Source organism: Falco naumanni, chromosome 5 (assembly GCF_017639655.2).
Source record: "Falco naumanni isolate bFalNau1 chromosome 5, bFalNau1.pat, whole genome shotgun sequence".
Classification (NCBI taxonomy): Eukaryota; Metazoa; Chordata; class Aves; order Falconiformes; family Falconidae; genus Falco; species Falco naumanni.
This window is the reverse complement of record NC_054058.1, coordinates 27,577,009-27,600,088: the sequence shown is the minus strand read 5'-3', so window position 1 is coordinate 27,600,088 and position 23,080 is coordinate 27,577,009.

Sequence of the window (23,080 nt, the reverse complement as noted above, 5' to 3'; positions counted from 1 at the left end):
TTATAAGTATGTGGTGTAACATTTTAGCTCTGAGTGTTTAAAGCAATGCAACATCTGCAATGGGTTATTTCATTGTTGCTAATAACAACTACCAATGACAGTGGCAAGTGGCAGAGGAAAAGCATCAGTTTGATTTAGACTGAATTTGCTCTACTTGCAAAAAAATCCTATCTCCCGTCTGAAGGGCTTGCAAACAATTTCTACCACTTTGCATTGGGGATAACCATTTTTCCCCTTCTGTAAAGCAGAGCACAGTGACTGCATCTTGTCTGTGGGCCTTGAACTGACTGGGACAAAGTTTTAGAGAAGAACCAGTTGTCATTTTGCTCAAAGGAAGAAAATTGCTTTGGATCCTGCATGACAGTGACCTCCTGCCCTCCCCAGGCAAAACTGTCAGCACTCAGTTACACTTGAGTTGGAGACACTTTCTCACAGGATCCTCCACTGAACCAGAGCTCAGCAATGACCAGTTAGTTCTCTAACCTCCTTGAAGTTATACGGTGCCAATACCCCGGGGTTTGTATCACCGGCATAGGTAATTTTTTTAGTATGGGAAAGGTGAATCGATTTAGTGCAATTGTCTTGCAAAAGCTACAGCTATTTAGCATTGCCACAGCTGAAGCTATTATTAGTTTTTGTAATTAAGACATTCACAAAACTTTATTTTCAAAATTGTTTTCATGTTGAAAAAATTTATTTTTTGTAGTTGGTGAAGAAACATTTCAAAATTTCCAATTAAAGGGACTTTTGAAGACATAAGCCTTGAACTGGAAGAAAACCAACTTGCAGTGGAAAAAATGTGGGATTTTCTCCTTAGTTTGGAAAGTAAAATATGAAAATAATAATTGTCTCTTTATTTTCTTTGAATTTTATCTGAAATATAAAAAAAGTGTAGTGGTTGTCCATTCACATTTTTCAGTGAATAGAAAATTCAACAATATTGCCATTGATTAAATTTAGTATACTTGTTATAGAGTGTGTGAATGTAAGATATGTAAATATGCTAGTTCCTTCTAAAATAGGTGGATAGGGCTGGTATTGTGTTGTTACATTAACTTATTACATATGTAAGGAGTGTGGAAGTGTATGTCTGTGCCAGACAGTAGGATCAAGGGCCACACTAGAAATTGAAATCTTAGCTTTTTTTTAATTCATAAGTCATAAACCAGTTTTTCTTTCACTAATTCTATAGATTTTTGCAATTAAATTGGACCTTGCCTTCTCTGAACCCATCTCCTCCTTCGACTGCTTTTGAGCTTCTAGTGAAGGAAAATTATGCTGAGCTTGTGACATCCTTAGCAACATATTATCTTGACATCAAATGCAGGGTCAAACAAGGGTAGGTGCCTTACTGCAAGAAGAATAAGCTTTTACAGGAAGCCTGTCTGGTGAGGTAAACATTCCCATCACTCCAGGTCCCTTCAGGGGAGTGTTAGCCAGCATACATATGTGGTTATCAGTTCCAAGTGGTGCAAAGACTAAAGGAAAAGCAAAGGCCTTATATGCTTCTGCAGCACACCTCAAATAGGCTGACTGAAGGCCAGGCAGATGTGTCAGTTTGAGAGTTATATTTTCTAAACTTCGTGGTGTGTGTGTGTAAAAAAAAATGTTCTAGGAAAGAAGTATGCTCTGTCCTTCAGAAAGCTTGTTTGGATTTTTTCTGAACTTGAAGCCATCTACTAACCTGAATGTTTCAAATTACATTCCTGAGAGACAATTCCTTAAAGTGTGAAGCACATTTTAAGCCATGGTTGTAGTTAAGCCTGGAAGAATTTCTACTGAATTATGATGGATTCTCCATTCTTGAAAACTGTGACATTAAAAATGGTCATTCTTCCACAGAGGACACACTTGTCCAAACAGAAATAATTCACTTCTGAAAGCTCCATGACCTGTGTCGTGCTGTTGGCCAGACTAGGCTGTCACAGTGGTACCCTGGGGTTATTTACAGGTGTATCTGTGAGACGCTGCTTACTGAAGAATCAGTCACTTCTTTTTGCCCAAGAATTTGTCATTGATTACTGGCTTTGTTTTTAACTCAAAGTTTTTTTCCTCAGTAGCTGTGCGCTAAAAACAAATTGTAATTACCAATTTGTGGGGAAAAAGTGAGAAAATTGTTTGTCTCCATTTCCTCACACAGCTGCTTAGCTGCCAAGCCAGAAGAGTGGAAGAGAGAGCCAGAAAGCTGTAGGCAAGGGCTATCCCAGCCTGTTAGGTATGTTGGGTGACGGATGCCTCATGGTGCTCACTGTGCTGGAAGCCTTGGCAGCTCACATCTAAGCAAATCACAGGCACAGACAACAGCAACACACACATCTTATTTAAAGGATAAAGAAATAATTTTGCTGCTGTTTCAGCTTTAGGGAAATGGTTTGTTCCTCAGAAGCAACTGTAGAAGGAAGCGAGGGCTAGGCTGCAAGCAGAGCAAAGGCTAGGGCGGAAACTGTAGTGTTAAAAAGCTTCAAATTCTCTTCCTGACACCAGCAACAAACTGAAATAATGCAAAATCCACAGCATTGGTTCTGTTTCCTCGCCTGCTTCAGTTCAAGGAGAAGAGCCATTACCTTGCAACCAGCTTTTCCCTGCTCTGGCTGTGAGCATATAGGCGCACAGCCCTTTTGCTGATATATGGATGCTTATGTAGACTGCAGGGAAGTTTCTTGCTTTTAAATTAATGCAAAGTGCATCCAGGATGGTCTAAAATTTGACTTTTCATGTGTGAGAGCTCAGCTGGATCTGTGAAATCCTCCTGTTCTTTCCTATACACCAAAGTCTTGCCTAGGCCAGTTCTCTTGGATGCTTGGAGTATTTTTGTTTGAGGAATGATTGCAATGAAAACATAACTTCTTTGTTAATGTTAACTTATAGGCCCTTATGACCAGACCAATTACATTGTTGCTCTTAAAAGTGGATATATATGGCAGGAATTTATTTATGCACATTCAGAAAGCGCTTGAGGATGAGCCCAGTGGAAAAATAAATACTGGCAATGTTCTGAAATCTCAAAGTGAAAAATGTTATGACTAAACCAATGATGATGCTGTTTTATGTAATGTCTCCTTGAGTGAAAAGAAAGCAGAACACTCACATTACATTATTTTTGCCTCCCCAGATGGCCTTTCTCAGGGAGATGGAAAATTTGCTTTTGCTAGAAATTATTGCTGGGTTTGTGTTTTGTTTGTTTTTCAAATTTTCAATATTGTGAAGAAAAGCAAAAATTCATTGTGAATATTTCCATCTCTGATGTGCTGCATCAGTAAATTAGTGGCCACATATATTCATTCTTTTTTCTCACCCACCTACAACTTTTTCCTCCCCCTCAGAAGGTGAAGAATTTGAATTACCAATAAATTTAAGACAATATTTTGAGGATTCTGTTGAAAGAAAATCTTTTCCAGTGATTTGAACTAGACTTTTAACTAAGGCACAGAAGGAGAAAGAAAGAACAAGAAACTGTAAAGAAGAAAGCAAAGCTAGCTATCCGTCATCTACATCCTCCTAGGTTTTTTTAGGACTCTTCAGGTTTAAATTACTCTCTGCATTGACTTCAAATTTCTGATTTCATAAACTCTTTTAATTAGTCTTGGCACAATTGTTATACTCACCAATTGTGATCTTATGCAAGGCATCATGGCATATCATTACACTGAAAGTGCGCTTTGCAGAATTACTGAGGGATGTGTCACAACATCTTAAAAGATGTCTGTCTGTCTCTTTGGAAGTCTGCTTCCTGAAACAGCTACACTGCAGCACTGGTGAGGAAAGACCGTAACAAGTCAAAGGTGCTTCTCAAATGTCATCCTTGTATCTTGATGGAGTGGTACCTGCTGATCTCTCAGTTCCACATTGAGAAAATTCTGCTCTAAATTGATGAGGGATTGACATAATTCAAAGATGATGTGAGGAGACCGTGAATGTGAGGGTGAATTTCGGGCATATTGTATGTTTTTACTTGAAAAATATTAAAATAATTCCACCCTATTATTTCCTGCATCTCTGAAGGAAGTTGAAGTCCCCTCCAGCTCTAGCAGTAGACAAGAATGAATACAGTTCATTTGTCAATGTGTCAGTGACCTGTTTCTGAATAACCTGTAGAGTAGCTACAAGTTCCAGATATATTTCTCTGGTGAGGCAGTGAAAACTATTTTATTGCAGATAAACTGACACTGGAAACAAGCTGTCCCTTTCCCTTGCAGCATTCCTATGGGCAGCAACTGTTTGCCTGGAAAAAAAAAAACCCCAGACAGCGCCATGGGAGCTTTTGAAGGACTGTGTATGATTGAAAGTTTTAGTGCACAACAAATAAACATACATAAACTATAGGATGCCACCACTTATTCTGCTGGAAAAGTAAGCCACAAAAAGAAATGTATTCTCACACACTTACACAGGCATCAGCCTGTGTCCATACGTATGCATACATACACAATATGTACATGTGCGCACATGCCCAAGTACCTGTAAGATGAAGTAAAAGATTTTTGTTCCACTGTAACCACAAATGTGCAAAAGCTTATTTCTTTCTTGCCTTCAGAACTTAACATCCACACAGGAAAGAACCATTAAGCATTAGCCCCATGTATTTGTCATGTCAGTATTAGGGGCAACTTATTAAACCTGACAGAGGAACAAAAAGGGGGTTGTTGCATTACATGGATTTGGAAATTCTCTTGAGATAGAGGGAAAGTGAGGAAGGACTTAGCAAGCCTTTCCCCAGTAGGTTCCTCTAATTTATGATCTCCAGGAATGTAGAAGAGAGGTGGGATTGAGCTGGAACTTTTGGATCTCTTTCTTTTCCTCTCTGGCACATGCCACCCCAAAGAGAAATGTAGCTGTAATTGTCTCACTTGCCTGAGAACTGAGGTTGTTTATCACGAAAAATCTGTTTCCCATCCTTCCTGCTTTCAGTGTGAATAAAATACTCCTACTAGCATCATGACATATAGCACACTCAGTTTAAAAGAGATCTTTTCAAGTGCCTTCTCTGTGCCTCATACTTTTGAGACTATTCACAGACTAACAGTATAGTGATTGTTTTCTAAAATCCTCTTGAAGTTTCATTAGATTTTGTTGGATTCTGTAATAAGCTATGACAAATTCTTTGAGACCCATGAGTATAAGTGTATTTATTTTGCTAAACCTTATTTTGCTCTCCTCTGTTGCCTATGTGTGATGCCTTGTAAAAGTAATTAGAAGACTGTGAACATACACAGAGGGAGGTGACTGTGTTTAATTAGCCACTCTCTGCATGTAAAGAACAATATTCAATTTCTCCCTAATATCACCGGTAGAGGAAAAAAGAAAAGTAGTAAGGAGGTGGTGGTGGTGGTAGTTTCATTTTTTCTTGTTGAAACCTGCAAAGGAATTATTAATTACATCAGCCTCAGTGCTGAGAATCAGTGCTGAGAAAGTAGATGATTCGAAGCATGAGAAGTCAGCCCAGCCTCTCCATCTGGCTTGTACTGGGGCAGCTGAAAATAAAGAGGGATGAAGGAATTGTGGAGGGCAGTTTGAGCAGCTCACACCTGCACAGTGCTTGGCTTCAGAAACCCATGTGCTCACAAGTAAGATGTGTGCACTTCCAATGGAAAATAGTTCATGTTTATAACCTCAATTTCCCAATCTCCATCTCACAGGTGTAGAGAGAAAATGCAAACAAGGCAAACTCAGGCACAGTGCCTGGGACGCAGAACATAAAATCAGACCTTTAAATCCAAGTTTCTGTTCCTCTATGTTCCAATTAAGCTAGCATGCTTGTAAAGATATATAGTTAATTTTCTTCATAGTAGCTTGTATGCTGCTATGTTTTGGATTTGTGACAAATACAGCGTTGAGAACATAGGGACAGCATCACGGCCTTTTCTGATTCTCATGCTGCTCTGCCAGTGAGAAGGCTGGGGGTGTATAAGAAGTTGGGAGGGGACACAGCCAGGACAGCTGACTCCAACGAACCAAAGGGATATTCCATATCATATGATGTCACACTCAGCAATAAAAAGCTAGGGGAAGAAGCAGGAAGGGAGGAATTTGGAGTTATGGCTTTTGTCTTCCCAAGTAGCTTATGTATGATGCTTCCCTGGAAATGGATAACCATCTGCCTGCTGATGGGGAGTAACAAGTGAATTCCTTGTTTTGTTCTACTTGTGTGTGTAACTTTTGCTTTACCCATTAAATTGTCTTTATCTCAACCCACAAGTTTTCTCACTTTTACCCTTCTGACTTTCTCCCCCATCCCACTGGGGCAGTGAGCAAGCAGCTGTGTGGGGCTGAGCTGCCAACCGGGGTTCACACACAATAGTCCTTTTTGGCGTCCAATGTGGGGCACAACCCATGACTGTGGGATTAATAGTCCCATGCTCCCACGCCAGTAAAATATGTCTAAAATATGTCTCTTTGGAATTAATGATTTTGTCTTAAAGCATCATTTGTTTACAGCATTTCAAAAGGGACGCGGAAAGGACCCTGTTTAGACATGGCAGTAACTACATCTAGCTAATATAGACTTAAGTGCAATCTGAGTGTAAAACAGAGGTGAGCAACTTCTTTCTTCAGGGAAACGAGTCCTTGTTCTGCGTGTTGGAGGAAGCTGGAAGCTGGAGCCTTCTCTGCCCTTGCATGGAATTAACTGGCGATCTAGCCCATGATGATGGAAGGGCATGTTCTCTTCAGAGGAGTAACATGTGCACCTTGGCAATTCACTATCGGTTCATTAATCAATAAAGACCTGACTTCTTATGAAAATCTGAGCTTCTAAAATTTTCATGATTGCTTAATGGAGGGGACAAAAGAAAAGTCAGCCAAAGCCTGTCAGCTATTTGGGATTTGAATATGCATAAATTTCCATTCACAGTTAATGTAGTGGTGCACTTTGCATGAAGAGCAAAATCACAGGTTGTCCCTGAAATGATTTTTAGATTACTTGGAGGCACCTGGATTTATTCTTTGATTGTGTACTTAGGACAATAAAAGCCTCGAGGGATCCTAGAGAGGACATGTCTTGGAGCCTTTGTGCTAAGTAATTCAGAATGAAATGTCCTAGATGCTGGATTAGAAGTATTCATTAAGTTAGCAATCTGTTTTAAAAAAAATGATGCTATTTCTTTCTGTGATTTTCTTTTACTTAAAAATTCAAAGTCTAATTACAGCAGAACAAAGAACGTTATTTTACTAATTTGTGAATTTTTAGTAATAAATGATATTCACAATATTCCTTCCATAACAGAGGAAACTTTTTTTTTTTTTTTTTTTTTTTTTTTTTTTTAGGATACTGCATATTTGCCAACATGGCACATTAGACTGAGTGGACTTCTGGTCGAAGTGCACATGTGCAGTAGTAGAGCTACCATTCAGTTCTAAGTCTTTTGGTAGACCTAAGTGTAAGATCTTGCATAAAACAGTGTAGGAAATAGTATATGGAAACCATCAGGGATGGAACAAAATTAAAATGTGGATAGTAATTTTGCAGCAATGAGTAACAACAGAGGCAGCTCATGCCTGTTTAACTTAAGTTAGTATATTAAGAACTCAGATCACTGGGTAACTATAGAGACACAGGCTTAGTCTCATCACAAAGCAGCTGATAAACCCATTTTATAACTTACTTAGATTCAGATAAAGAAGTTGTAACATTTGACCACCCTTATTAGGGTATATACTGAAATAACTTCATGCAAATAATTAAAACAAAAGAAAGTCCATCATGAGGAAGGTGCTTTTCTTCTATTAAGCCTATGCTCCTGTAGAGATTCTCATCTATTCATACTTTACAAATACCTCTGTGACTTCAGCTTATGAATTTAGGTAACCTTGGTTAGATTTCTGCCTTAGTAAGTTAATTTCTTTAGATTTAATCTTCACATTTGCTTTATATAGTCCTTCATATCATATGCACTTTTTGGTGTAATTGTTGGCTGCATACCCTTTATATCTCTGTGTGACAGGATATGTATAAAGTACTGTTTACTTTTTAGTCATCGCATTGCATTTTCAAACAAAAGTTCTTTTTATCCCTTGCAGATGCTTGGGGTGGGTTACTTGAACTCTTTTGGTTCTCAGCTAATGTCAACATGTGAGAGTGACAGAACCTGTCTGGTTCACATTCTCTTTTATTCAAAACTGATTTGTTGCATGTGCAAGGAATGTACAGCATTGCCAAATGGATAACCCCATGGAGACTGACATTATAGCTTGCTGTGGGGTGCTTGTGCTTGGGACAAAGCAAATTCCAAAGCAGCAGGGACATGAACTTGAGCACTCTCTGTCCTGTACTGATTTCCGAGCAAAATTTGTCTGATTTTACTGTATATCTCAAAGAGGTCTGGCCTTTAATCCAGTGCAGAAGGAAACAAGCGGTAAAGCTTCATCTATTTTCTCAAATGCAATTCCTGTTTGATACTAATCTAGTCCCACACATTCTAGTCACCAGGAGAGCATTGCTGGAGGAAATGAAGTACTGCGAGGCTGGATTCCACCACCCTCCTCAGCTCAGTCTGCCCAGTAATTTATATAATGCTTAGAAACAGCAGCCAAGAGTTGCTTTAAATGGAGGGACACCTGTACTTACATTGCTACTAAAAATCCATCACATTTCTTCCTAAGCTGGCACCTGTTTTCTGTGAAAGCTTGAAACAAGCTCTCTGAAGTAAACAGGAGTTATTTGGTTAACCTCAGCTGGAGATATATCAAATGCTTTTCCAGTGCCGCTCCCCACAGACATCATAACAACTGCAAAGTGGTAAACTAGTAGCTCTGTGTGATGGCTTCCACTGCTCTGTTGCCATCTCACCTTTCACAGGGTTCCAGTATTTTACCCATATTTTGTACTCACCCTAACTCATACATTGTTCATTTTCTGCAGCATTCATCAATACCTGTTTTGGGTTTTTTTGTAAAGTGTTACCCAATGGAGTCCAAAAGCAGTATCCCAGAAAAAAAGAAAAAAGATGTCAGTTTATATTCTTAACTGGTTTGGAAGCTGAAAGTCAAGGAAAAAAGGGATATTAAACTTGAAGGGGACACACCCATTTCTTTCACCCAGAATAGCCTTCATGCTACCCTTTGAAGATTTACTTCATTTGGGGATTGTCTCTCCTTCATCCTCAAGAGCCTGGATCAGAGCTGTTTGCCCTTGAAGGGTGCTTCTGGTTAGCAGGAGTTGTCCTCCCACACTCTTGAGAACTGCTCCTGGTGAGGATGAGTGAATTAAAAAACCAAAAGCACTGGAAATGTCAGAAATATGCTTTTCCTTGTGATATTTTAATGAGTTTGCAGCTTATGGTAATCAAGAAATTCCCCAATCTGGAAAAGAAAAGGGTTTTATGTTAATCTGCTGTGACACTGATTGTTTTCCTAGTGTGAAACGATGTGCCTGTGTAGCTGTGTGACAGCAGCTGCAGCCCATGCCACCTCGCTGCCACGCCTGGAGGCTCACAGGGGTGTTTGTGAAATTGGTAGAGAGCTACTCCTGTTTGACACAAGCTGTCTTTTAAAGACATTGCAATAGAAGCCCTCCCTTTGACCACTGCCTCAGGGAAGATCCAGCTGTCTGTGTTTTCTTTTTGCACATGCAGTGGTTTGCGAGACCAAGGTTATATTACAATTTAAAAAAAATACAATTATAGTTAATGAGAATCTTCCTATTGAAATATAATTTTATAGGTATGTTAGCTCTCTCCCTTAAACATTGCTCTCATAAAAGCTGTCTATTTTCTTTGGGAACTTCATTGGCTTATATTTAGAAACTTTAAAATCCAAAAGATTGCGTTTTCATTATAGTTAAAGGGTGAGAGTGTTGGCAGCTTTGGATAGACATTTCTTAACTGTGAGATTTTAAGTTTTTTCCCAGAGATTATTACTTTGGAATTTGGATGGTGTAACTAACCGGAAATGTATTTAATGAGAAATGGAACTGTTTCACCAGTAGACACTGGGAGAGCCTGAATTAACCTGTAGTCATAACACTTGCATATATTAAGCACATTGTCCTGTTCACCCACACTATGTTTTCCATGCAGGGATATACCCTGCCTCTTCAAGCTGTGCACTCTGGGCCCTGTAAATCCATTGGCTTTGGGGAGATAAATGAAGGGTAGACTAGAAAAGAAAGCTTATTTCTGGCTAGCAAAAATGAGCTTTGTAGGAGGCTGCATTTCTAAGGAAAAATTTTTGAGTGCCTACAAATCAAAAAAAGACAGAAAATTATTGTGTTCTGAAATGGAGAGGTAATTTGGGAGCCTCAACAGCATACTGAAGGCTTCAGGGATCCCTTTCTTGAGAAGATGGGGTTAGTTGTCTTGGGAATAAAGCTGGGGTGAATAAATCCCTTGTGCTTATCCAAAGATAAATAGGAAAAACAGATACTGATAAGAGCAGTCCATTCACAGTGATGAATTACAAATAATCTACTATATATGAGTATATTGAAAAGACAAACTCCACAGGCAAACTTGCATGTATAAGGTGTAGTCCTACTAGAGTGCTCATGCACATCTTTGAAAAGCTACATTTTATACAGAGGGAGCTGGGAACAGAGTTTCATAAAGTACAGGCCAAACAGAAAAGACTCCTTTGTACGCTCGTGTTGCCTGGAACAGAGACAGTCACTTCACTAGTTCCTACCATTCTTCTGGGAAAGTTGCTCTGTATTAGGAGGCTGGAACTACTAGAATACACAGCATATATTGGATAGTCATTAAAAAACCCACACACACCAAACATTACATTCTACCCTGTGCTTCAGAAAAAACAAGGTCTAATGTGTACTCGGGCATGCAACAATTCAGCTGAACAGCACCTTTAACAGGAAGAGTTGTGCAGGACCTAGTTAAGTTGTGAAGCAGGGTACCTTTGGGCACATATTCTTTCTCTGTCACTCTTTCTCTTTGCTTGAGGCCCAGTAATTATGCCTGTATTTTGGGAAAACGCACACAGACCCTCACAGAGACACATAACATCTCCTGTCTGGACTACTTTTTATTTATTGTCACAGAGAGAGGGAGAAGGGCATGACTAGCTTTCAAAACTGATTGCCTGTATGTGGGGCTGAAGCAGAAGAAGGGATGAATAGTATTAATGACAGTTTGCAGACAGAGAGAAGACTCTGGAACGTGTGGGATGCTTAACATTTCTCAAAGGCCTGGTTTTCCTGGATAAGAAGGATAGCTGGTAGGTGATTGAGAACCAGAAGTCTTTTCACTGCAGTTTTCAGAGTTGCCTTTCTATGTGCAAGTAAAGAGCAAATCTCCCCAGCTTTCCCGTTTTCATCTCTCTGTCCTGATCCCTTTCCCTTTGCTCAGTCCCCTCAGTCACATCTGCTGTGGAAATCTTGTCTCCAGCTGGAAGGACGAGGTGCATGGAAACTTTGCAAAGCTGTATGTCGATGACAGCATAGGGGGCTCAGCTGAACAACAGACATCTTTTTCTAATACAGCTAAATGTAAGGTTATTCAACTAGGAATGAAAATTGTAGGCCATATTTATATAAGATGAAGGCTTTATTTTAAAAAGCATGATTGAGATAAAGACTGAATGATCAGAGTGGATAATCATTGCAACATGAGCTCTAAGGGTGATGTAGTAGCAAGACAAGGGTCCATGCAGTCCTTGATTGAGTAAATAAAGAACAATCAGAAGCAGATGTGGTGTTACCACCATACGTAGCGAGAATGTATGCAGCTCTTGTATTTAAACCAAGGCTATCTGAAAAACAGGAATTCTGTTTTGCAAGGTGTTTCAAGTAGTTGGTTTTAGCCCTGCAAACTGAAATTGATTTTTTTTCTTTTTTATTGTGTGAAAGCTAGAGAACACAAAGGAAGTTAAGCTAGCCTGTGACAAGCAGAGGTACTACTCTCCTGGGGCATCATGGACGTAAATTCAAGTGGCTGGATTGAGTGCCCACGGGATGCCTCAGAGCCTCAGTGCATCCTGGCACCTGGTGCATTTGGACATCATTGATGGTTGCAGGCTGCAGCTGTCCCTTTTCCCTGCCACCATAGAGGTCCATCCCATGGGAGTGCTGCAGCAGGGCCTGGGCATGTTTGTCCTTTTGGACTGAGCCTCAGAAGGACGTCCAGGATGGTGGTGCTTCCTACCACGTCATGGCTCAAGCTTTGCAGGGCGTCTGCTTTGCTGGATTTGGATCAGGGATTTGAACCCAAAATTTTCATGCAAGAAGTGGTTCCAGGAGAGGTCTTTTGCAACACGTTATGGACTACTGTTTTCTCAGTTTGGGTCTACTGAGCTTCAGTGAGTTACAAAAATTGCAATAACTCCAACTGGAGACAATCAACATAGAGCACTTCTGTCTTAGTGATTAGGTCAATCTCTTGGATTATGGGAGTTAAAGATTCAAGATTGCTGCTTTGAAATGGGATGACTTGAACATGTGTCAGCCACATCCCTGGAAAATATTTTCATTGTTGGTCTGAGGCAGTTCAGAAATCTGTAAGTCAACATGTTTCCATGGAAAGCTTTGGCTTTCATTGACAAAAGGTGTTTCAAATAAAAGAGTATTCACAATCAACTGTATTTCATATTTTAAAAAACATATTGGCAAACTGAAATGTCTCGAAAAGAGCTACAAGAAATACTGGAATCCTGGAAAATCTTCTGTATTACAAAAACTCATGACATTGAGTCTTTTTAGTTTATCTTTGAAGGTAAATGGTGCCTGTTCACAGTAGATAAGTGCCTATAAGAGGAGCAGATTTACTAGGAGACAACATTTTAACCTTCTGAAGGTATAAAAAAACTGTAAAAAGGCTCTTGTGGCTGGGAGCTGAAGCTACTCAAATTTGGAACAGAAATCAATGGCAAATGTTTAAGATAAGGATAATCAATCACTGAAACATCTTTTAGAGAAATGGATTATACCTGCCAGCAACTGCTGTCATTAAACCAGGATTATTTTAAAACTATCTCAAGATTCAGCAGAAAGTTTTTCTATAAAATAAGTTTTAATTCAAATGGATTTTTTGAACCTGCTGTAGGATTCACTTGATGTTATGCCATGGTCTGTCTTACACAGGTCAGACAAGGTGATCATATTGAACTTTCTAGGTAAACTTTTGCAATCACTTTTTCTGTCTCATAAGTTACTGTGAACGATAATAATAAAAAATATTAGGTCAAAATTATGTCTCACATCCTGTCAAAATCTATTTAAATGAAACAAAGCTTATTTTTCCATGCCTTTCCTTAAATTTTCCACTTGCTGAAATGTAATTCAGATGAATTTTAAAAAATATTGCTTTCTTTTGACATTTCCATGGAAATATTTCAATTATTCATTCTAAAACTTTGGGTTTATTCTTTCCCAGGCATAATTTTTGTGAAACTTTAGACAAATAGCTGTGCTTGACTTAAATATGCAATTTTCTTTCCAGTACTGAAAGAGTCTGTGCCTTGTCATCTAAGCTCAAGTGACACAATTTTGAGAAAATAATCTGAATTCACTCTCTGGTACTTTTTCCTGTTCTGAAGGGCACACAGGAGCTGGGTTTACATGCCAGCTTTCTCCCTTGAAGATTGGCTAAGCAGCAGTCTAAGCTCTAGAAAGATGATAGATTTACAGATTCTTGTTTATATGGATGTTCACTAATCATGCTTAATAAAGATTTGCAAATTGCCATGATTGAGGCAGATTGACATCTGACAGAGGCTGATGTATTATCAGATCACCTCACTGCTGAATAGTTAAAGATGGCTACAAGAGAACACTAATGATGGATCTCACCAGTGTTAGTGGTGATTTCTGCACAGGAATTAATTACTCTGCCCAATTTCACTTTCTTTTCACTGAGATTCTATAGGACAATTCCAAAGGTTACGCAGAGAGGTACCCATGCAACTTTCCCCAGAGATGAAAGAGAAGATTTTAATCATGTATGTATAATAATTTGCTTTGAAAACATCCTCCTCTTCATTTTCTGCTAAACATGCCATAGATGAGGAAAACTCCCAAGAATATGGAGAGGTGGTGTACCTAAAAAACAGAGATGGCATTCTGGAATGGCATCCCTGATGGTTTCTTACTGTGTGGTGAATCTAATGCACTGTTAAATATACATTTCTTTTGAATGTTCCTTCATTTCGTGTAAAATGAAAAGCTTGCAAATGGATTAAGTTTCAAAGAAACTTCAGTACATGCTTTGGATTATCTGAGTCTCTGCCCAAACTGTTGTTTTATTTCAAAAATAAATAGCACAATCTGAAAAACCTCTCAGATGGAAGACTATGGTAATCACCTAATCTCATTATTTTCAAAAATTTGCATGCTGTTACTTCAGAAGAGAAAAAGGGTTCACAATCCACCTACATTTGTTTCAGTATCCCATTTCAGACAGTCCCAAAGATGAACAGGGGTCTAATACCCCTGAAACTTAGTTTTCAAGGAAGATTGCTGCCTACAAGGACGCAAGTTCATATTCAGATCCAGCCTCTTGCACAGTGAGAGCATCTCCATGACTTCAGAAGCCTATGCCCCTCAGCACAAGGCAAAGGATCACTGTTAGGTCTTTCCCCAAGGTGAAAGCTGAGGGGTAGGAGGAGAGGAAAGAGTAGCAGATCTGGGGAAGATTGAGTGAGATCAAGAGCTTAATTTTAATTCAAGAAATAATGCTGAGCAATGAAATCTGAGTTGATTCGTCATCTCAGTTACCAGGCCTGTTTATGTGTGGAATTCTTATTAGCCTACTTTGTGTTTGTGGTTGGCTGGCAAATCAGGTTACTGAGCTGCATACAAAACATCCCTCTTCTAGGGCTGGAAAGAAGAAACCCCTTCGGATCCTGATTTGAAGAGCCTGAAGCACTGGGCAGGTGGCAGAGCATCTTGGGTGGCAGCCTTGTGTCCCCAGCTGGGAGTGCCACCTGTGAAACTCCTCCACAGGAATGATTTATCATTGCAATGCATTTCCCTCTGATTAACCAGCAGACAACAATCATCAGCTGCAGACACATTTGTAATGATGAATGTGTCATGAGGAATATAGTGCCTTCTCAGAGAACTGAAAGGAAGCGTAGCTTTTTCCTAGGCTACTGCTGTAGTTATTCTGTTGGGTTTGAATTGCTCCCAGGATATGTCATAGATAGGACTGGACCTTATGGCATGTGTTGAGATGCAGACCTTCAAAATATCCACATCATTAACTCAGAGCCACATAAGGAGTTGGGCACTGCACTGCCAGACCTTTTGATATGCTTCCCTTCAATGACAGGGCCCTGAAAAGCTCCCTTTGTAAGGAACTGGGTGCCTTGGAGAGGGAAGCCTGAAAGCTGGTTGCTGGGAAGGAGCTGCTTTTTCTGGTTAATGAGACAGTGGGGGCGGGGGGCAGGCAGGGGGGGAAGCCTTAATAAAACTTCTGAAAACTTCTACTTTGTATTCCTAGATGCAACTTTGCCCCAGATTGCTGCTTGTTTCTCAGACTTGAAGCAATACTTTAGTGGCCCGGGAATGATTGCCTAGGTGTAGAAACCCTTAGTTCACGTCCCTGCCTGTTATGTCCGAGAAGATTCAAACATACATCTTTGATTTGAAGCTGTAAGAGCAATTGATTCAGCTAAAACTCTTCTGCTTATTGAGCTAAGCAGAGCAACCACCTAACATTGTGGTTGGAGCACTGACAAAAAAGGGGAAAAAGTCAGTGCTGGTAGCTGGCCCAGCTGATATCTAGGCATGCACAAGTATCTGCTGCCCCAGCTGAGTGTCCTAATGCCAGCTGTCAAGTGGGTAAGGAGTCATTCTTTTGCTCCAGACTAATTTAAGTAGATCTTGAAAAGTAGGAAAAGTTCAGCCAGGAGATACAAGGAGACACTGCTGACAGCCCGGTTACACTGCCATTGTGGAGCATGTTGGGGAGACACCACCCTGCATCACTGCAGGGATGCGGGAACCTAGGCTGGTATGCTCTGCCCAAGTGCCATGACCATGGGGGAGGGCTGCTAAAGGTGGGTTGTGCTGCTCTGTTGGCAGTGCCCATCAGAGCCCACCTGGCAAATTTGCTCTAAAAATGCATATTGCCTCGGGCCAGACAGGCAGAGGATTGTTTATGAGTTTCTGAATCCCAGCAGAGGTTGGGGATGAGCAGAGACCCTCCCTTGTCAGCACTCAGCAGACAGAGGCAGCTCTAGCAATGCAGCTGCAAGTATTTAGGCACTAGGGACGTTCCACCAGTCTTCTACTTAGTCCTCTGCTTGTGGTCCTACTACTGCATGGGGACCCTGTGCCCAGTACTTGCATACTTGAAGTCCCTGCTCAGCTACCATGTAAGTTCTTCTTAGGTCCTTTGAGTATTTTTCTGTGTCATTTTGTATGGCTGCTTCTCTGTCCTGATGGCAAAAAAAGTATGGGTATGTTGTGTATGTTTTGTTGTAAGTCTTGCTGAAAATTTTGGACTATTTGTTTCTTAAGTCAGAAGTGTGGGCACAAGGGAATTGAGACCTATTCAGTATTGCTGACTTCTGCTGAAGGTGCTTGCTCAGTTTTTCCCCTTGTGGACTAGTGACCTGAAGTCAATCACTCTAGGGGAGTGAAGGCAGCAGGTTGATTAGCATTGATAACATGCAGCTGTGGCCTTGCCACGAAGGCAGTGGGTGGATTGACATGGATGATGTGCAGCTGTAGCTCGTTTCTGTTAAGTGGTTAAATAGCCCTGAGGATGATGGGAGAGGTGGCTGGATGGAGGAGGAGTGGTAGTAGTGTCGTCTGGCCTCTGGAGGGAGGAGAAACAGCATGGACAGTAGAATCTGACTGATGGTAAAGGCCTTGGTGCAGCCTGATAGCTTGCTTGTGCTGCAACAACTGGTGCCCTGTGTGAGGGTGACTGACTTGGACTCCAACTCCAACAACTGGTGCCCAATGTAGCTGAGACAAGTGGGAGACCCTGTGACCCATAACAGACACAGTGAGAGGTAAGCTGTTGACAACTAATCAGTATGGGTGTATTGCAATATTTGTTGCCTCTCTTAACTCACGTTACAACTAATCAAATTTCCTTTCTGCTTTGCCCACTACAGTCTCAGTATGAGAAATGTGATAAAGCCAGGATGGAAGTTGCTTTATGGTATAGAACATAGCTGGGGCTACTTCATGTAACTTTTTTATTGCTAAGGAAAACAACCAGGAAAAGAAACCTTGTCTTGCTTTTCCTAAGCATAAATTTTATATCTATCTAGCTCTTTTTTTTCCACTGGCCTAAAAATCAGGTGAATTTCCCCTGTGTTGGTATTCTTGCCTTTTCACATACACCACTAGTAAGCTCTTACATGAAGCAGTGAAAATGGGGTGCTACATGTTTCCTCACAGCTCCCCTGGAAGGCACACAACATTCCAGGGTTTTTTTGGCCAGCATCCAGGGTCTGCTCCTTACTGGAAGCCAGCTATAGATCACTTTTTTTCTGTGCTTCGTTCTCCATGCTCCTTCCAGGCTGTTCCCTCACTTTTTGAGGACCACGCAGTAGTCAGCCTAGGTTGCTAAACAAGGACGGACCTTGGAGCCAATGGGTCTGCACAGGACGGCTGCTCCACACCAGGCAGTGCCCATAAGGGATGCCGGACCTGCTGAAAACTCATGATTAAGACACAGCAGATTCTGACATCTAATTGCTTTGTGTGGGAGTTTTCAGTGAAACATCCTGAGAGTGTAATAACTTCTGCAATTGATAGCACTTCTTAGAGCCCTTCTTGTTATTTAATTCCAGGCTGGTGCTTACTAAGAAAAATGGTATTTGTGGGTGCTTGAGCTGTTTACGTGGGTGGACAGCTGTATTGTGCTGATCAATTCACAGAACTGCGCTCCTGAAACAGAAGGGTGCAGGGAACTTGGCACCCAGGCTGTGCAGCGAGAGCAGGGTTCCCTTCTTGTCTTACAAGGGTCTTTCTTGCCCTTGTTCAGCTGGCTTAAACCCTCACAGGGGTCCATCACTCCCAGGTGTTTGGAGAGGCATGTTTGCACAGGCTGTGTGTTGGTGCTCAGCCACCTCCTCCCGGCTGAGGAACAGGATACAAATGGGACAGCAAGCATCCATGCTTTAGACTGGGGAAAACTACTGCTTCTCAGTTTTCCTTTCAGTTTCCTGAGGCTTAAAATAGTAGATTTCTTGTTTTTTTCTGTTCAAAACCTATTCACTGCACAGTTATGCTGAATACAAATTTTAATATAAATCTTGAAAGAAATGTATGTACTAAGGAAATGGAAGTTATTTATATTTGAGCTTCTGCACCTACTGTTGTATAATGTCTAGCATTTCTTCCTGGTCTTCAGTTTTTCAATGAGACTGAAAAATATTTTCAGTTGTACATATGCATATACACAGACATATGAAGAAGACATGCAAATATTGCAGGCATTGAACTATAGTTTTTAACTCATGGAAAACTAGGAATTTTTGTTTTGCTTAGGCTTGGGAAAAAACCCTTGTTCCTACAACTTCCTATGAAATGAGAAATCCTGAAAAAAATCTTTTCAAAATGATATGTTATATTCTGCATGACTTCCACTGATTTGTCATAACACCATATAGAACTATATACAAAAAGTAATGAATAATGATGGAATTATGTTAAATGAAATTTTCATTTTTACTGATATTTTAAATTTATGCTTTAACATTGCTTTTCTGATGTTTATGTCACTATGGGTATGATACTGAAAAAAACACAACAGTTTCAACCTAATAGAATTTCCTGAAAATTACATGGGTAAGATGTGTTCGCAAATTGTTACTGGGCTCATATTTTCTGAGTTGAAGGTTAGTTTTGAATTTGTCTCAATGAACTGCTGACCTGATGAAAGCCAGCAGAAACCAAAGATAAAAATCATAGCCCACCCTAAGTTATAAATTTTCATCCAGGTTCTTCCTGTAAGTGCTTTGCTTTGGGGAAGCAGTAGCTGCCACCATTAACATATTTTGTCATCACAGATTGTGATCACTCTTAGCCACTGAGGACCTAGATATGATTTCAAACCAGTGACCTAGAGATGAGAGGTACTTTATCTCATTAGAAGATAATCAGCACTATCTGGGCCCCTGAAGAATTACTGTTTCATGATTAGGCTCATAACCTAATGGAAAATAAGCCCCTTGGAGGAGGTAACTTTGAATAGTAGACAAAAGGTAATAAAAAAAATAGTAGATAGGCTGTGCAACTGAAGCTACTTTAAATCAGATTCTCAGGGCTTCTCCTGGCAAATGAGCAACCAAGGGTGGATGTTTTTTTTCCAGTATATTTATTGCTTATCCATCACAGACACAACCTAAGTGTCCAGCTTAACAGGCAGAGCAGCGGCTTGCATCAAATTGAATCCAAATCTGTTATTTTTTTGTCCTTTTGCACAAAATGTGAAGTAGGAGAGGGAGGATGGAAATGGAAAAAGTGCATGGAAACTACTGTCTGTCTCTTCCTTCCCCTTTGGGGCTTTGTCACATTAGGCCTTTGCAATCATATTAGCAGTTTCCTTTGTAAATCTCCTCTCCTTCCAGGTTAGTATTCATATGTGGCAACGTTATTGCAAAGTGACTTTCCCCGCACCTTCAGTAAGATGCACGCTAACAGGGGGTGATGGAGAGGAGCTATGATGACGGGGATGTCAGACAGCATTAGCAGAGCAGTGCTGCTCTGCCTCTTTCCAGCCTGTGCTGCACCAAGCCAGAGTTCTCTGCCATATTTCTTTCTTCAGTTCACATGAAGAGACTTTGTGGGGGATGAGAATGGCAGCTCCATGTCAGCTGTGACCACTGCAGCCAGAGCAGGAAAACGGCTGTTCTATGCTCTTGGGAAACTTATCTGAAAGGTGACTCTGCTGCATCTAAGGACATGCGAAACTGGACATCACAGAATCAGCAATAGCTGTTACAAGAGCCAAATGTTCTCCCAGAGGGATGCAGGCTAAAGACACTCCTGGATGCAGAGCAAAAGCATAAGAACCAATTAATTTTGTTTTCTTCTACCATGCAGTTTGCAACTTTGCATAATGTCTTTCTCTCTTTTCCTCCCATCTCTACTTTTCGTCTCATCCCTTGCACAATGCATGTGATTCTGACTGTGAGCACCAGCAACTAATTAATCATTAAGCAGTAATTTTTTTTTTCCCCAGCATAAGACCAGTTACTAGAATTGTTACAGCTGCATCTATAAAATCTAACAGAGTGAAACCCTGGGGCTGTGCACACCTGGGCTGGGAAGAATCTCATTTAACTGGAGCTGTTCAAAAGGTCTTCTAAAGTAGTCCCCCTAGCTCTCCCTATCATTCGTACAGGCAGAAACAACTGTATCCAAAGAGGCCTCCAGCCCATTTAAACAATGGGTTCTAGGGAAAAGTGTGTTTCTAATTGCCCCTAGGAGGGTGTCCTACTTCTGACAGATGAAGTGTGGCATGCCTTGTCTTCGTTTCTTCCTGTGGTTTTACAGTTCTTTGCAAACACCATTGACTTCCACTTTTCAGCCCTTTTCACTCTGAACTGGGTCTGTCCAGGTATTAACATATACTTTAGTATTTATCTTTTAATACATATATTCTTCTTTTATAGATCCCATTTGCAGGGTCCAAAGTATTAGAATAGCACATTTATAAATGTTCCTAAAAACATAATCATGCTGATTGTCTGCTTTAGAGTATGACAGAAGCATGCCCAGGACAAAACATGGTAATTTGTTCCCTGTGAAGCGCTATGGAAATCTGCTTATGCTTGTTTCAGTATGGTGCATCTCTTTGATGTCCTTTGCTCAAGGCTGTGCATAAGTCATACAGCTTCTCCTTGCCTTGTGCAAATTTACAATGAGGTGTTTGAGTAGCAGCACTCGGCTGGCTTTGTCACCAAAATCTATTCATAGCATTATGTGTTTTCTCTAGGGGTTGTCTAAGTAGGACTGATTTTGGCGCACTGCCCTGGTGCGTAGCCCTGCCTGACACCCTGCACCTAGCCACCAAAAACATCCTCTCCAACAAGGTAGTAACATGGGAAAACAAGGTTTGGAGAGGACTTTAGATCAATGTGGAGGCAGATCTGTTGCAAGCACATGCCTGAGAGGTATTTTTACTAGTAAATATCTCCCAGACTGCTGTGTACAGGCACTGTTGCATGTCTGGTGATGGCAGATCCCAGCCCTTGTGTCCACTGCACAAGTGAAACTGGTAAAAGCCAATTGAATGACAGGAATTTTCCTGTTCCCCTCCAAAATCTTGGCAGATAGTCAATCTCTGAAGAGTTTTATGCCTTCTTTCCTTCTGCCCAGGTAAGAATGGATAAACCAGTATACAGTTTTTAAAAAGCTATTTCATGTTGATTTTTTTGGTACTTAAGCTTTCATTCTGAAAGCTTATTTAAACCAAAAAATGAACTCTTTAAAGTGTCACAATAGTTTCTTAAGAGAAGTTTGATTTTTTCCTAGAACATTTCAAAACCAGTAATCAATTGAAATTGATCCCTTCTCTTACTACCCCTCAAAAAATAATAATTAACAAATCAGCATTTTATAGTGGAAAAAATTTTCTCTGGGCAGTTCCCAACCAACTCCATTATTTTTAGTTGTCTAGCTCAGCATGATGTGAAAGCCACGAAACAGAAGACATTACCCCTCCCTTGTATAAAATTAAGGGGCTTTTCCCATACATTTGATGGAAAATATGCTTGTTAAAACCACTTGAAACTTTTGGTTTCTTTATTTTAGGAAGACAGCATCACAAAGTCTGGGGTTTGATGTCCATGTTTGAAAAGTCTCGCTTCTATTTTTTTATGGAACATCCACTATTCTAATACCTAAGCCTGTATACACTGAATTTTACTGTCATCCTTATCTGTTGGCTACTGGCAGAAAAGTTGAAGCCTAACCCTCCTGCTGTAACACATGCAATCATCGGCACTAGCTTAGCCCTTGTTACCCAAAGTGAGTGTGGCCAGGTGACCCAGGAGTATCTTAATTTGTGCCAAAGAATGTGACTTTTAGAGAGGGAAGTACTTGCTACTGGCACTTACTCTTCCATCGGTAAGGGGAGCTGAGCTGTATCTTCTGTGCTGGAGGGATTTAACTGCTTTGGCCTTGCTCCCTATTCTTTTCTAGGCTGGAGTTTTAGCAGGAAGAATTTTACAGTGCCACAGATCCATTGTGCCCATACTCCCAGAAAATGATTTGGTGCAGCTGCCACCAGGAATTATTCCATTTGGGAATATTTCTCCTGTGCCATATGGATCCAGTCACCTCTGCTCAGCCCTGCTCCTGAGCGTTTTTCAACTCCAGGCAAAGTCATAGTAGTGATTATGGTGGGAGTTAAGGAAAGCCTTTGGTCTCTAAAACTGAATTAACTCAAGAGGTTTTTGAGGCATTCCTTCTTGCCGCCTTCCCTCATACACTGCTTTACAGTTTTCAGCCAAAGGCTTTGCTTTTAGTGATTTATTTAGCGCTTTTAGCAAGCTGTTAATGAGAGAGTGAAACCTGGAGAGGCTTGCCAGGACACTTCAGAGACAGGAGAGGAAGAAAGGGACGGGGGAGGGAGGAAGGAGCAAGGGAGAGAGGGATGAAGACAGAGCAATGATTGAGGGAAGAAGGAAAGGGGTGGTTTTGTCTCTCCATTTCTTTGGTATTGTTCTTGCCAATTTTATTATTCTCCCTGGTTCTGTGTGTCAGTACAAATGAAGTTGGCAAGCTCCATTGAGAAGAAGGTGGCAAAGTCAATTTCCTAGTCCTGCCAAGTAGGTTCCCATGTCTAGACGGTGCATACAATGGTTGGCAAAAGGCCAGAAACAGAGTTAATGGATTTTTACAAAATAGCAGTGTTTCTCTATTGATTTTTTTCAGGGTATTTCCAGAACTCTGGGAAAAGTAGGTAGCTACACTTTACAATTTTTTCTGCTAATAAAAGCCCTCAGAGGGAGGTTCTTAATAAAGACCCTTCTGGTCTGAGGGACATTCTCTAAAGACATCTCTTTAGAGGGGAGAGGATGAATATTATTAGATGTTACATTAGCTGTAAGTATCACTGTATGTGGAAATTGAGGTGGCAATTTTTATTGCCCTCGAGTGTGGTTTTTACTCCTTTAAAGAAAAAGGTATCCTTGTTCACAGCCCAGTGGTGAAACTGAGTCTGAG